The 14,432-nt window shown below is 43.8% G+C and overlaps 1 pseudogene; it reads left to right on the forward strand.

Moving 5' to 3' along the window:
* The first annotated feature begins 207 nt into the window (after nt 1-207).
* On the forward strand, nt 208-2,091 carry LOC116548980 (annotated as a pseudogene).
* The last annotated feature ends 12,341 nt before the right edge of the window (nt 2,092-14,432 follow it).

A 14,432-nucleotide genomic window follows, 5' to 3' on the forward strand; every position in this document is an offset into this window, starting at 1 on the left:
CTGGGCTCAAATGATCCTCCCACCGCAGCCTCCATGCCTGGTTAGTTTTTTCACATTTTTGTAGAGATGAAGTCTTGCTTTTTTGCCCTGGCTGGCCTCGAGCTCCTGGGCTCACGCAATCCTCCTGCCGCAGTCTCTCAAAGTGCTGGGATTACGGGTGTGAGCCACTGTGCCCAGCCTACTATCCTTATTTATAGAAAGAAAAGAATGGAGGAAACTGAGGCTCGGAGAGAATGGTTTCACCCGAATAGCACTGGTGTGGAGGCAGAAAAACCTACTGTTGACAAGTAGAGTTGATGGCAGTTTTTTGGCCAGGCCTAATGAAAGTAACCCTGGAGACTTCACACTTTCTGCTAGTAGAAATGCAGCTGTCATCCACATCAAGATTCAGGATGCTGGTGATTACTATGGCCTGTGTGGAGGGGAGAAGTTTGCCACTTTGGCAGAGTTGGTCCAGTATTACATGGAACATCATGGGCAATTAGAAGAATGGCGATGTTCCTGAGCTTCAATATCCTCTGAACTGTGCAGATCCCACCTCTGAAAGGCGGTTTCACTAACACCTCTCTGGGAGAGAGACAGACAAATTATCAACGGAAAAAAACAAACAAACAAACAAAAAACACAGTAGCTTTCTTGTATGAGAGAGCCAGAGCCATGCTGGAGATTTTGTTCTCTCTGTGTGCACCGGTGATGACAAAGGGAGAGCAATGACGGCAAGACTAAAGTGACCCATGTCATGATTTGCTGTCAGGAACTGAAATATGGCGTTGGTGGAGAACAGGCTGACTCTTTGATAGATCGTGTGGAGCATTACAAGAAGAATCCTACAGTAGAAACCCTGGGTCCAGGACTATGACTCAAGCAGCCCTTAACACGACTCGTATAACACTGCTGAAATAGAAAGCAGAGTTCAAGAAATAAGAAAATTAGCTGAGACCAGAGGTAACGTCAAACAAGACTTTTGGGAAAAATTTGAGACACTGCAACAAGAGTGCAAACTTCTCTACAGCCAAGAAAAGGGTCAAAGGCAAGAAAAAAAAATAGAAAAACATCCTTCCCTTTGGTGGTACCAGGTTTGTCCTACACCACAGTGACCCCAATGAGCCCGTTTCAGATTACATCAATGCAAGTGCCTTTGTGCCTGAATTTGAAACCAAGTCAACAATTCAAAGGCCAGAAAGAGTTACATTGCCACACAAGGCTGCCTGCAAAACACAGTGAACGACTTTTGGTGGATGGTGTTCCAAGAAGACTCCCGAGTGCTTGCCATGACAATGAAAGAAGCGGAGAGAGGAAAGAGTAACTATGTCAAATACTGGCCTGATGAGTGTGCTCTAAAAGGCTATGGGGTCATGTGTGCTAGGAACGTTGAAGAAAGTGCTGCTCATGACTATATGCTAAGAGAATGTAAACTTTCAAGGTTGGACAAGCTCTACTCCAGAGGAATACAGAGAGATGGTCTGGCAATACCACTTTTAGACCCGGCCAGACCACAGAGTGCCCAGCGACCTCGGGGATGTGCTGGACTTCCTGGTGGAGATGGCACCATAGGCAGGAGAGCATCATGGATGCAGGGCTGGTCGAGGTGCACTGCAGTGCTGGAATTGACCGGACAGGGATGTTCATTGCGATTGATATTCTTATTGACGTGATGAGAGAGAAAGATATTGACCGCAACACTGACGTTCCCAAAACCATCCAGATGGTGCGGTCTCAAAAGTCAGGGATGGTCCAGACAGGAGCGCAGTACCGATTTAGTTATCTGGTGGTCCAGCATTATATTGAAGCACTACAGCGCAGGATTGAAGAAGAGCGGAAAAGCAAGAGGAAAGGGGATGAATATACAAATATTAAGTATTCTCTAGCAGACTAGACGAGTGGAGATCGGAGACCCCTCCCGCCTTGTACTCCGACGCCACCCCGAGCAGAAATGAGAGGAGGCCATGCCTAGAGCCAATGAAAATGTGCACCTGACGCTACAGCAGGAAAGTTACAGATGAGAAAATTCCTGCCAAAACCTCAGCACAGAGATAGATGTGGACTTTCACCCTCTCCCTATGAAGATCAAGAACAGACACAAGAAAGTTTATGTGAAGACAGGATTTGGATTTGGAAGGCTTGCATTGTGGTTGACTACCGTTTGATACACAAAATTGGAAACCATGTAAAGACCACTGTGTTTTAACTCAACAATACCTGCTTCCCAATTATTCATTTGCTCAGCTAAGAAGAAATCATCTCTACCGTGTAGACAGCATTGTATTTTATAGAATTTTGTTTTAAATTGAGGAAACAGTTAAATTGTTTACTATATTTTGCAGATTATGGAGATTCAAATTCTAGTGACAGGCTTTTAAAAAATTATCTTAACGAGTTTAATTTTTTTTTTGTTTCTCATTGTGGGGGATGATAAGAAGAAATGGTTTGGGGAAATTAAATAACAACATCCTAGAAAAGTGCGGGCCGTCTCATTTACTGTCATGTATCCAGTAGTGGATAATTCATTTTGATGGCTTCTATTTGGTGGCTTCTGGCTAAATGAGAATTAAGCCAGTCCCTAAGACTATCAGAAGCTGACTGGTCTACCTTTGCGTTGGCATTAAAAAGTCATAAAAAAAGAATCATGGATATTTATGAATTAAGAGGTGTGACTTTTTTTCTTTTAGCTGATGACCAATTACAATCTGGCTGTTGACTGAGAAGGCTGTGGGGGGCGGGGAAATGTTTGCCATATTTTCTTTGCATTTGAATCATTGTCTTGTACTTAGAAAAAAGGCATCTACAAATTACCAGTGTTTTTGGTTGTCAAATGTTGCTGAAAAGTTTACCCCAAAACTTTAGTGGCTTAAAACGCTAGACCGACTGGCTGTTCCTCTGCCAGCCTGCAGGTGGCCACTCCTGTGGTCAGCAGGTCGGCGTGGAGACTGGGATGGCTGGGCTTCTCTCTGCCTGCAGCCTTGAGTCTCATCCCTCCGTGTAGTCTCTTTCAGTGGCCTTACCGGCAGGGTAGCTCAGAGCTCCCAAGAGCTCGAAAGCAGAAGTTGCCAGACCTTCTGAAGACTTAAGCCCAGAATTGTCGCAGCATCCCTTCTGCTGCCCTCTATTGATAATGATTTTTTCTGACCAGGAGAGAGTCTGAGTATGCCCTCTACTTACTAAACAAGTCACAGGCTCAGCCCAGATTCAAGAAAAGAGTGTGAAGTGAATGTGCCGTTAACTGGGGAGCCACTAGTCTAACAGCTGGTCACAACCAGTGGCACGGAAAACCAAGGGTATTAGCAAACAGAGAAGTTTGCTAGTGACCTTGGGAAGCCGAAGCTGCTTACAGTAGCTGGGACAAGCTGAAAATCAGACTGAGAAATAAAGAGAAGGTCTTAAAGAAGCTTCCTGAATGATTTCTGCCAACCCTGAGACTATTTTTGGAACCAACCCTTGGGGAAACTGATCTTGTGAGGATGGATGTGTTTAGGGACACAGGGGTTTTGAGAGCAGCACCACCCCACTGGGGCACCCCCTGACTTGGGAAATGTGATGCTTTCTTAATGCCACTGGTTTTTAGTCAGGATGCAGTGAGAAGAACACCCCTAACAGGCCTGCCTCCAGCCAGGTCGAACAAGCTCATTTTTGTTTTAGCCAGTTGACAAAATTTGCTAATGGTCTCCCTTAAGTTCCTTCTCCAAAGACATCCCTCTTTGCCTTACATGTTGAATCATCATTCGGTGTGACTATTTTAATGAAAATATCATTTGTTGACTTTTGTAATAGTAATAAAATGCTATGGCTCTTTACTGTGAATAAATAAATAGCAACAAAGACATGCTTAAATTGAATTAATGAAGTTCTATATTTAAAATGTCTAGGCAGGGTGAGGTGGCCCAAGCCTGTAATCCCAACACTTTGGGAGGCCAAGGTGGCAGAAGCACTTGAGTCCAGGAGTCTGAGACCTGGGCAACAAAGTAAAACCTCATCACTACAAAAATAAAAAACTCGGCTGGGTGTGGTGCGACACACTTTTAGTCCCAGCTACTCAGGTGGTTGAGGCAAGAGGGTGGCGAGAGCCCAGGAGGTCAAACTGCAATGAGCTGTGGTCACACCACTGCACTCCAGCTTGGACAGTACAGCAAGACCTTGTCTCAAAAATAAAAGCTTATATTGGAAAAAAAGATTATTTTTATGAATGAGTGCAATGCCATCTAATTGTGTTCACTATTATATAATCATAAGATTTAAAATATTAATTTCTAAATCTACATAGCAATGGAATGAATAGCCTTGTTTTGTTTCATATCTATCTATCTATGCTGTGTATATGTATATGCCAAACACTCTACTGGATGCTCAAATATATCAGTGAACAAAGCAGACTAAAGTCTCTGCCTCTAAGGGCATACATGCTAATGGTGGGGGGGAGATAAACAATGAATAAACTAATTAAGACATATAGAGAGGATGGGAAATAGTAATAAGTACTATGGGAAAAAAAAGGCTGCAGGTAATGGCAGTAGGGAACGTGTGCAGAAGGGTAGGCTGTAACTTTGTTGGATAGTCAGGGTACACGTCATGGAGAAGTTGGCATCTGAGCAGAGATTTGCAGTTAACGAAGGAGGCAGCTCTGAGGCCATGGGGAGAAGGAGCACTCCAGGTGAGGGGAGCAAGCAGCCCGTGCAAAGGCCCTGAGGAAGGGGTGTGTCTGGAATAATAGAGACGTCCAGCGTGCTGGAGGCAGGGAGGTAGGCGGGGCCTAGGACGTAATTCGGGAAGGTGGATTGTGAATTACCTTGTGGGTTTCAGCGAGGACTTTGGCTTTTACTCTTGAGTGCAATGGGGAATCGTTGGAAGATTTTGAACAAACAAGCACTGTGATCTGATGTACATTTTAAAAGAAGAATTGTGCTAGCTGCTATTTTCCGAATAGACTGTAGGGAGCAGGGACCGGAGCCAGGCGATCAGTTAGGAGGCTGCTGAAACCAGCCACGTGAGGGGTGCTGGTGGTTTGCACTGAGCACACAGCGGAGTTGATGAGAAACGGCCAGATTCTGCATATAATCTTAAGATTGAACCGGTAAAATTTAAGTAGAGATTCATTCATTGTGAGATGTCAGAAAGAGCAGAGTCAAGGATGACCAAAGACTTTTGGCCTGAGTACTGGGAACTGAGTCGGCCTCCACTGACATTGGAAAGACAGAATATGGGGTTGTTTCAGGGGGGACATAGCAACTTCTCCCAGTTCCATCAGAGGGTCGCTGCACCTGAGCCTACAACCTCACTTGGATACACAATCAAGACTGTAAATTCACAGCCTTTTTGCCAGTAAATCCCCCTTAGTTAAAAGGCCTTTCTGGCCCCATTTTCACAAAAAGGCTGCCCCATTCCCCCGTGGCTAACAGATGCCCCATGATATCCCTCATAGTACGTACGTCTTCAGAGCAGGCATTTCAGCTATGATACTAGTGTGATGATTTGCTTACTTACTATTTATCCGGAAAGACTCTAAGTGCCAGACATGAGAGGACTATGTCTATTTCTTCTTCCAATTGTTTTCTCACCTGCCGGACAGGCTTGGCACATGATAGGTATTCAGTAAATATTAAGGAAAGAATGAATCACAGTGAGATTTTAGGGACCAAATAGGATCTTCGGGAGCCCATAATTTTAAACTATAGGATTCCCTTGGGACTACCTAATTACCCTGGGATTATTTAGTTACTCAGAGCACCTCAGGTCAGAGGTTTTTGTGTGCTAAACCCGGACAGAAGTGTGGCCCTGTTCTAACATGGCAGCTGCTCTGTGCTGGGGAAAATGTGGGAGTTAGGACTGCACATCTTGAGGGGGCAGATACGCGTTGCTCACCTTGCTTTCCTCTGGGTCTGGTGACTTGGCCCTCCCCTCACTTGCTCTCATTCCTTCTCATTCAGTGTGGTCTTAGCCATCTTCACACCAGCGGTTTCCATGGTAAATGGACTGAGGAGGAAAGGCAGTAGCTCCCTCTGCTTCTCATCCCCACTCCCTGCTTCTGCTCTCAGGCCAACAGGCCTGGCCAGGATGCTCGATCTTCCATACTTCTTAGGACTGATTCTAGGGCCTCAGTAAAGGATGAGAGGTGTCCAGATTTCAGCAAGGAATGTACCTCCACACTCCTCTTCTCTGCCTTGTTTATCACACCGATGTGAAATGATCTCTTGCTCTTAGTTTCATGATCACTCCCAAGTTTACTCCAATGCAGGATTTTTCAACTTCGACACCAGTGACATTTTGGGCTGGATAAATCTTCACTGTGGGGTCTGCTCTGTGTTTATAGGACGATGGTGTTCTATGGGATGTTTAGCAGCGTCTCTGGCCTCTACTCTCTAGATATCAATAGCACTCCTTCACAAATGTGACAATCAAACATGTTTCCAGACGTGACTAAATGTCTCTGGGGGCCAATATTGGCCCCAGTCACAGTGTTGGTCTAAGGTCTGGCTCTATTTTTTTAAATGTCCTTGACATCTGGCCCCATAAAGTCTCACTTCTGCCACCCTCCCCTTAGACTAGCTTCTTACATAATCCTGTTTTATTCTATGAAGGTTTTGGATTGATTAGAAGGGGGGTACTGGCTTCTCTGTCCACTAACGATTTCAGTATGTGACCCTCAAAGCTGTCGTTCCAATCACCATCATCCCTGTCTCATGTCCTTGACGTGGTTATGACTGCAGGAAAGTACTGCCCCCTAACAGACTGTCTGAACCTTTACCCATTCCATGATTATGTCTTTATTTTCTTTGTTCAGTATTTTCCTTGTTAGCTTAAGAAATATTTTTTGTTGATGATAGTACTGATGACGGAAAAGTAAAAAAAGTTGTAGATGCCAAAATAATCTTTGGCAGATAATTCTGGGAAACTCCCCGATTAGTGGGAAAATTACTGGGTTTTGTATGATATTACAAGCCTTCACTAATCCTAGGAAGACAGTTGTTATCTGGGCTGCAAATGGCGAAATCAGGGAAACAATATTTGTTATAAAATATTAGATGAAGTATGTGGTTATGTAGAGATGGAAGCAAAGCTCAGTTTTCTACATTAGAGAAACAGGAGCTCAAAGAAAGTGAGAGCTGCTTAAGAAATCAACTAATAGAATTCTCTCCTTTAGGATATAACCAAACAGAAAGCAGAGAGAATAATTGCTTTGCCCAGGGGATCAGGGCCTAGATTTAAACACAGACCTCTTAATTCTCTATTGTGATTTGCGATAAAATTTTATCAATCCATGGCAAGATGAAAAAAATAAGATCAATTTGGAAAATTTGTGTCTGAATGTGAATTACTTAAATGTAAAGAACTATCCTTTATCCTGAGACTTGGGCCCTTCCAGCCTTCTACCATTTTTGGTAACAGAATATTGTCCCTATTAGGAAAGAATGACTCCAGATGTATTTGGAGTTTGGGGGAGTTTCTTAATGCTTTTATTTTAGTAATCCTAAGGCAATTCACCACCATCATCCCTTTTTAAAAATAAACAAAAGTCTAAGAGCCCCTGAAATAGAGTACTTGTGTCCAAAGAACCACAGAGATGTTATGGTTCCTAGAGAGCAAGATGGGATGCACAGGCATGTGGGTGAAACCAGATGGAGACTCACAGATGAGTAATTCCTGTGAACAATGGCAGCCCAGCATCCCAGTCTTGGGGTTTTCTGGAACCTCCCTCCTTCTTCCTCTTTACTCCCTTGTCACTCATTGAAATTGAATCAGAACTTGAGCATGATTCCTGAGAGGAGGCCTCTTTCACACTCTCTCTCTCTCTCTCTCTTTCTTTTGTAGAGATGGGGTCTCACTATGTTGCCCAGGCTGGTCTTGAACATCTGGCTTCAAGCAATCTTCCCGTCTCAGCTTCTCAAAGGGCTGGGATTAAGGCTTGAGCCGCTGCACCCAGTAGGAGGCCTCTCTGGATCACCAAGGTGGCTGTATCTGGTCTGAGCCAGACTGTTAGGTGTATCTGGTTGGAGTGGTTGAGGGTGGGCTTCTGGGCCTCCCATTGTTCTTTCTGACTGTGGCTTACCTTAAAATGCAAAAGTATCAGGATATTACTTCTCTAATATTCTTAAACCCTCTGTCTGAGAGAAGAATACCAAGATCCAAGGTCAGACTTTTAGAGTATTATAGGATTGGGGCTGAAACTGCTGCCGTCTTGTGTCCTTATCCCTCACTCACTCTTGTCCCTAGGAAAGGGAAGGCACAAGTAACTAGAAAAGCTTCATCAGACTTGAGTCGCCACCAAAATGTCCTGGTATACCAATTTGACCACACCACTCAGATTCCGCATTCCCATTTTAACAGAGGCTTCTGAAGATGTCAAAATATCAATCTAAAGAAGGGAATGAAATAATGAAATTGCAGCCTCCCTCCTTGCCCGCCCAGCTGTAGTTAGGGGTTGGTGCGCCATGAGCCTGGGAGTTCCCTTCGGCCTGGGACCTCAGCAGCTGCCAACCAGCCCTTCATGGAAAAGAGCACATGAGGGTTTTAAAAGAGGAAGATGACATTGGGATGTCTCAGAGATCTGAAAGCATTTTCAAGGGAAAAGGAAACCAAAAAAGGAAAGAAATATGACATCAACATTTATCTATATAACCTCATCCTGTAGCGGACCTTTGTGTCCTCCCATTCCTGGTGTCATAGTTGTCTAAGGGGCCAGATGATTCTCTACCAGAATGGGCCATTCTAATAAGGCTACACCTGGCCAAGAATAAGGCTGTCTTTACATCTGGACTACTTCTTGGAATGCTTCAGATGGTCTCACATGAGCTCACCTAGAAAGGTTTGCAACTCCAGGAAACAGCAGCTGCTAAGAGGAGAGAAGGGACTTAACAGTTAACTGCTTTGTGAGAGGTCTCGTTGAGAGGCTTTTCGTGCGCTTTCTCTTTTTACCTTCTCAGCAATCCCCGTGGTATCATTTTCCTCATTTTATAGTGAAGGAAACAGATGCTCAGAGATGTTGGGTAACTTGCCCCAGGTCAGAAAGCAGAACTGGTCCTGTTCAACCTAGGATCAAGCCAGGATTCAAATCCAGATCCTCCTGCCTCTGAAGTGCTCTTTTGACAAGATTGAACTTCAGTATACGTGGCCATCCCAAGCATGCAGGAAGTGGGGAAGGAGGGTGTGGTTCCTGAGCCATGAAATGGTCCAGAAAGAACCTAAGAGACAGAGGCAGAAAAACATTAGAGCTACAGTCATCATCAACACACAAGTTGACTAACGTCAACTTTTTAGTCCCAGGCTTCCTGCCGACTATCTGTCTTTGAAGTACGCTGCTTGAGGGCTGTGCTAGATGGCAGAGCACTCTGGCATAGGAAGGAGAGGAATCTGTATTTCATTAAACAACAACAACAATTCAAAATTGTAATTCTCCATCTTTTTTTTTTTTTTAGACAGAGTTTTGCTCTTGTTGCCCAGGCTGGAGTGCAATGGTGTGATCTCGGCTCACTACAACCTCCACCTTCTGGGTTCAAGAAATTCTCCTGCCTCAGCCTCCAGAGTAGCTGGGATTGCAGGCGTGCACCACCACGCCCAGCTATTAGCTTCTCGGGAGGCTGAAGCAGGAGAGACGGTGGCGGCACATGCCTTTAATCCCAACTACTCAGGAGGCTGAGGCAGGAGAGACGGTGTTTCTCCATGTTGGTCAGGCTGGTCTCCCACTCCCGACCTCAGGTGATCTGCCTGCCTCAGCCTCCCAAAGTGCTGGGAGTACAGGCGTGAGCCACTGCGCCTGGCTGAGACAATGAAAAGGTGGACGTTTGATGAGCTTGTGTTGCTGACAGTTTCTAGAGTTCAGAAACATGGAGACTTGTTTGCAAAACATCTTCATTACAGCATTATTATTTAGTTGATTTATTCTTTCATTTCAGATCATTAATATTAACTGAGGTCAGGTGTGTTAAATATTTAGCGATAGAAAAAGAAGTCTATCTAATGAGCAAAAATACATTTTAAGATTAAAAAAAAAAAAGAAATCAAATATTTGGGATCCAACATGGGACTTTGGACAGCTCAGGAAATCCGCTGGTTTCTGCCTGGGATCTGAAGACTGTTTACATTCCAGTGGAATTCCTGGGAAAGTCCAGAGCTCTCAGTGCTGTGAAAACAATGGCTTATGGTGATAAACTCTTAACTGCCTCACCCTGCGAAGGTTCCCTGAGCAGGATGGACAGGGCCAGACAGCATTCCTAGGAAGACTTTGTCTTGTTTGCTGCCTTGAGCTGAAACTAAAGCTGGTTGGAAGGCATGTGGACTCCTGCCTGCTGAGCCGTGGCTGGACATTGACGAAGATGGCTGCTACCCCTCTTGTCATCAGTAGCTGACAATTTCCACAGGGAGTCACGGCCACTCCCTGCGCAGACTAGGTACTCCCAAGGTATGGGAACCTTTTGCATTCATTAGGAAGTCATGGAGATGGAGCCAGTAATAGTGGGCCTTAAGCTATATTAAATCCTTCTTTTGCAGAAGAGAAAACAGAGGTCCAAGAAGTTCATTAGGTATTTTAACATGGCTGGTCACTTATCGACTCAACACATATTAATCAAGCTCCGTACCATGTGGCAGAGAAAGAACAGGGAGTGAAACCGTTAGGAAAGGAGGGGTGGATTTGGGGCTAAGTCCATCCTGCAACTTTGTTTTCAGCCCTTAAGAAACAGAACCTGATGCTTGGTTTAACCTAGAAGAAGCTAAACATGGACATATTCCTCTTGCCAGGGGTTGATTTGGGGTGGGCCTGGCACATGATCTACTTCTGGCCAAGTAGATATTAAGGGAAATTTGCTGTGGGGCTTGGACATGTTTCTGGGAACAATTTTTCTTCCACTAAAGGTTGTTGCATGTGGATGTAGTGCCTGGAACTGGCCTGTGGACAAGCTGACGTGGTACAGAAGGGAGACGGAAAAACCCTGGGCCCTTGACACCATCATTGAGCTACTGAAAACCAAACTCACAGGCCCTGCTACAACACTTGTGGAGATGTAGCTGATAAAATTAGCTTCCCAATTTAGCCAGCCGAGTTACGTTTTCTAATATTTGTAATAGAAAGCATTCTTTAAAAATATTTAAAGTTTTGGTGACAGATATACTAGAAATTTCATCAGATGGCTTCTGTTTTCTCTTAGGAAGGTAGGGGATGGGTAATTTAAGAAAGTAAAAAATTGAAAAACAGCTCCTTAGAGGAATTCAGGAGTCGGGCAGGCCTGACGATACCTGAGCCCAAGAGATTATAGCAGGAACAACCAATTCACTAGGAGGCTTTCCTCCAGCTGTGCTCAGTAGCCCAAGAACAGCAGTGGAGAAGGTAGATTATTACATTCTGCAAGGCTTGGGGATTCCTCCCAGGCAGATGCTTTCCTTTCTCTGACACATTATATTGCCTTTAAGATGTTGATTCAGTTCAATGTTAATCAAATGCCTACCATGTACAAGGCACCCATAGGTTCCCATGAAAATAAAAAAATATTGTTGTGGCTTCCAGAATGGCTCAGATGAATCCAAAGGATCTTCCAGTGGGTACATAGCTTCATGGCATTAAATGATGTTCAGTTGTGAAATTGAAAGCGTTCATGTGTCTCTAAAGACTTAACAGCTAATGAAAGACATAGATTTTCAAAATGGAAAAAAAAAAATCACAGGAAAAAGAAATAAATTCCTGTGGGCGACTTTTGAACTTCTTTGGGTTAAAAACAAGGGGAATATGGTGATTAGATGCTCCAGGTTTCCTTAAAGAGCAAACAAAAGCAAGGAAACAAGCCAGCGCTGAGCACGTTCGCGCCTGTATTCTACCCTGAGTGTCCAGCACGAACAAAGGGCAAGTTCATGTCCTTTGGGCTGCAGACCTGCTGGAGAAACATTAATGCTTATGGCAAAATTTAGGATTTACACATGGCAGAGAGAGACATAAAGGAAATGCTCCCTTCTCTTTGGACAGAGATGGGACAGCCAGGTAGGCAGCCAGGAGGTTTTCAAGGGAGTCCTAGTAGAAATTCTGTAGACAAGAAGGGTGAGCGAAGCATTTCAAGCACGAGCAGCAGCCTGTGTGAAGGCCTGGGTGTGCACAACAGGGAGCCTCTTTGGGGCCTGCTGTAGCATTCTGGGCTCCTCCCAGGTAGAGAGCTTTACGTAGGAGGAGGATCTATAGAGGTCCAGGGTCATTTAAGAAACATGAACCTGGATGCTGCTAGAGAGAGGGAGCCACTGGGAAGCAAAGGGAGGTAAACAATGCAACCAGATTAGTGCAGAAGCTGAACTGTAGGGAGTTGCTGGAAAGGGACTGGAAACGGGGCAGGCGCTCTGGCGAGCAAGGCATTCCAACAGGAATGGAATGCACATTTAAAAACACAATAGGGATGCACATTTAAAACACAAAATATCTCTGATATTTTGGGACCGGGGAATCTGTAGACTATCACATTTGGATTTTCAAGTTCGAAAGGGTATTTCTGAATCCTTTGCCAAATTGGAATTGGCCTTGTACTTTTTTGAGATGCTGACAGAGTTGCAGAATTACAGGCCAATGACCAGAATAATTTTTTAAAAGTCATATTTATCCTTTGAGTGGAGTTTTTTTAAAAAAACGAAACAATGAAACTGTGAAAGAGATCAAAATACATACCCACAGCTACTGTTCCAACAATTCCCTTTCCTCTGAAACACCCCTCTCACATACCCTGCTTGCCTCTCTTCTCAGTGCAGCAAATCTCTCTAGCCTCAGCCCCAGGTGGCTCTTCTCTTCCAGCCCCCCAGCCTGCCTGTTCCACACTCTCCCACGCACCTCCATCCACTCACTCTCCCAGACAGAGAGACCCCATGTTCTCCAGGAGGGAAAGAGCTTCTAGCAATCAGTGCTTTTCCTTAGAGTCAGGAGAAAGGGGGATGACCTGGCTCACTCCAGGTTAATTATTTTTCATCCCATCATATTACCTTCTCATTTGAAACCTGTTATATTGAGTAGCCAGGACTCAATCATTGATGTGATACAAAGATTGAGACAATTACCTGAGTCATTTAGGAAAAAGAAAGGAGATTTCTGCTTTCATCATTCATCAGTGTATTTTTCTTTTTTAAATAAACTTTATTTTCTACAACAGTTTTAGGTTCATAGCACGTTTATTTTAATAGAGGACAAATGTCCATTCAATGCTTAAGGAAGGTTCTGAATTAAGCAGAACCTTGCTACATAAGGTTTTATAGGTCATGACATTTCCTACAAAACAAATTGTGGGAAAATGACCTAGATGCTGCCTCATGGGCAACTCAAGGGGTTTATGGAATTCACTGACATGATGATTCTTGTGTAGTTTGAAGCTAAGATTTATTGAGCATTTATCTGTGCCAGGCATACTCCAAAGGCTCTCTTGTATTAGCTAATTTAATCTTCACAACCAGCCAATTATTAGCCCCAATTTATAGCTGGAAAAAACTATGAGACTCGGCTAGTGAACGGTGGAGACAGCAAGAGCTCAAATCCAGCCTATTGAATTTCAAAGCCAATTTTAACCACTAACTCTTTGTATTAGTCAGGTATCTCCAGAAAAAGAGAACCAATAGGATATATATGTATGCAACAGGAGATTGATTATGGGAATTGGCTCATGTGATTATGGAGAACAAGAAGTTACCAAGATCTGCTGTCTATAAGCTGGAGAACCAGGAAAGCCACTGCTATAAGTCAGTTCAAGTCCCAAGGCTGGAGAATCAGAAGCTCCAATGTCTAATGGTAGGAAAGGATGGATGTCCCAGCTCAAACAGGGAGAATGGATTCTGTCATCATCTGCGCTTCTGTTCTATTCAGGCCCTCAATTGATTCCATGTTGCCAGCCCACATTGGTGAGGGCAGATATCCATCACCCAGTTTACTGTTTCAAATGCTAATCTTACCTGAAAACACCCTCCAGACAAATTCAGATGTAATGTTTTACCAGCTATCTGAGCATCCTTTAGTCCAGTCAAATTGAAAAATTCACCATCACAATTCCAGCCCTTGCTAATCTGACACCCACACATGTCTTTTTAAGGCATACTTAATCTGTAAATAAAGACAGCAGAGTTATAATTCCACCTAACATGATACAACTCGGCTGTGTACAACCAAAAATCCCTTCCCTAGAAGAGGAGGTAAAGTTCTTGAGTGAAGTTGACTCTCCTGATTTCCCATAACGTAAATACTGATGTAATATTAGCAATACTTAATTACTGGTATAAAGTTAATACAGCTTAATGTTACATGATAAGGAAGTAAGAGAGAAAAGAAAATATAGATATTTGCTTAGCATATGTTAATAGACACACAAATGTGTGTCTATTTATAACAATATAAGGAGAAAAAACTCATGAAAATTACAGCTCTTGTTTCTATAACTGGTCACATAACTGTAGCTGGTATCGATAACTACTTTAGTCTCTTACCCATTCCGTATTCC

The sequence above is a fragment of the Sapajus apella genome, unplaced genomic scaffold, assembly GCF_009761245.1.
Source record: "Sapajus apella isolate SASKATOON/1434 unplaced genomic scaffold, GSC_monkey_1.0 scaffold6, whole genome shotgun sequence".
Taxonomy (NCBI): domain Eukaryota; kingdom Metazoa; phylum Chordata; class Mammalia; order Primates; family Cebidae; genus Sapajus; species Sapajus apella.